Raw genomic sequence first — 2,002 nt, 5'->3', positions numbered from 1 at the left:
CTCGGCCTCCCAAAGTGCTGGGATTACAGGCTTGAGCCACTGCGCCTGGCCTAGCTGCTCCTTTCTCTACCCTTTGTGTGTCTTTCTGGGGTGCAATCTGCAATTTCAGACTGGGGGTGCCACAAAAGTGTGGGGCCATTTCTCTTCCTTACTCATGATTTGCCTATCCCAGTATCCAAAGCATGGCCCCCGACATAGAGGGAGCTCAAGGAAAGGTAATTGACTGCATGGACCAGAGGAAACCCAGGGGCAGCCGGGTTCCAGTTCTAGTTCTCTCTCCTATTCACTGAGTGGTATTTGGCAACTCAAGCCTTTCTTCTTATCTCTCTTCTATAATGGATCATCCCTTTCCTCCCTGCTCCCCAGCATCCATGCAGAAGCTGATAGACCTGAATGGGCTTGAGACTCTAATGTGAAAGGAGATATCAGCCAAGTAGCAAATAGGAACTTGTGTCAGTATTTGGTGGTGAAAGAATGAATCCAAACACACCACTCCCCACTTACTGAACCTCAATGACTGCCTGTTACCTATAGGAACGAGCAATGTAGATTGCTTAGTGTGCCAGTCAGGGTCTTCACTATCTGGTCCCAACTTGCCCTTCCATTTCCCATGTACCCTAAGGAACCCTGTACTCCAGTATAACAGAACCATTCCACAAAAACATGCACTACTTTCCTCCTAGCTCAAAGGATACCACCTGCATGAAGCCTTACTTGACTGTCCTCAGTTATCCTTTGACATACCACATAGAGCACTTTATAAAAAGATGCTACGTGTGTTTACAACTTTTTCTTCTCCCTAAACTATAAGCAACTTGAGGGCAGATTCTGCGCTTATACATCACTGTGTTCCTAAAATCTAGTATAGAGACTGGAACATAGGACCAGTCCTCCAAAAATAATTTTAAATTATTTTAATGAAATGTTTTATACATACAAAATAATACATGTAATGAATAATAAAATGAACATCATTGAGCTCACCAACCAGCTTCAAATAAACATTACCAATACCATTAAATGAAGTGCCATATGTTGCTTGAAAGAACAAAATGCGATGTCAGTTGGGATAGAGGTGTTTCTTCTTTTTTTTAAACAGAGTCTTGCTCTGTCGCCAAGCCTGGAGTGCAGTGGCACGATCTCAGCCCACTGCAACCTCCGCCTCCCAGGTTCGAGTGATTCTGCTGCCTCAGCCTCCTGAGTAGCTGGGATTACAGGCACGTGCCACCATCCCCGGCTAATTTTTGTATTTTTAGTAGAGACGGGGTTTCACCATATTGGTCAGGCTGGGGGATAGAGATGTTTCTATTAATTCAGGATACTTACAGAGTGCTCTGTGTGGGTCAGGTGCCAGGGAATGGAGATAGAATAGTCAAAAACCCCACCCTCAGAGAGCTCGTAGTTGACATAAATTACCAGATACAAGGAAACAAGATAAATGCTACGTTAGAGGTATGCACAGCATGCTACGGGACCACAGAGAGGCAGATACTTAAGAAGACTGGGGAAGGCAGAGCTTCCCACAGGTGATAATGTGGGGTAGACATGAGCCAAGCACGTGCAGGCAGAGAGAACAAAACATGCAAAGACAACTTACTCAGAAGTCTATACACTTCAGGTAGGGCTGCCAAGTGAGGATCTTACCCAATGTGGGAAGTGAGGCTGGAAAGGTGAACTCCTGACATTTATTCATACATTCACTCAACAAGTATTAATTGAGTGTCCACTATGTGTCAGGTGCTGTTCTAGAAATTGGAGAAACAGCATGAACGAAATAGGAATTGGCTAGGTACAGTGGCCTGTAATCCCAGCAACTTGGGGGGCCAGCTTTGAGCCCACGAGTTCAAGACCAGTCTGGGCAACATAGCAAGATCCCTTCTCTAAACGATTTTTTTTTTTTTTTTTTTTTTTTTTTTTTGAGACGGAGTCTCACTCTGTCGCCCAGGCTGGAGCGCAGTGGTGCAATCTCAAAAAGTGGGCAGACTTTGCTGGCAGACCTGAG

This window comes from Mandrillus leucophaeus, unplaced genomic scaffold (genome assembly GCF_000951045.1).
Source record: "Mandrillus leucophaeus isolate KB7577 unplaced genomic scaffold, Mleu.le_1.0 Scaffold414, whole genome shotgun sequence".
In the NCBI taxonomy this organism is placed as follows: Eukaryota; Metazoa; Chordata; class Mammalia; order Primates; family Cercopithecidae; genus Mandrillus; species Mandrillus leucophaeus.
Note: the sequence above shows the minus strand (reverse complement) of the source record.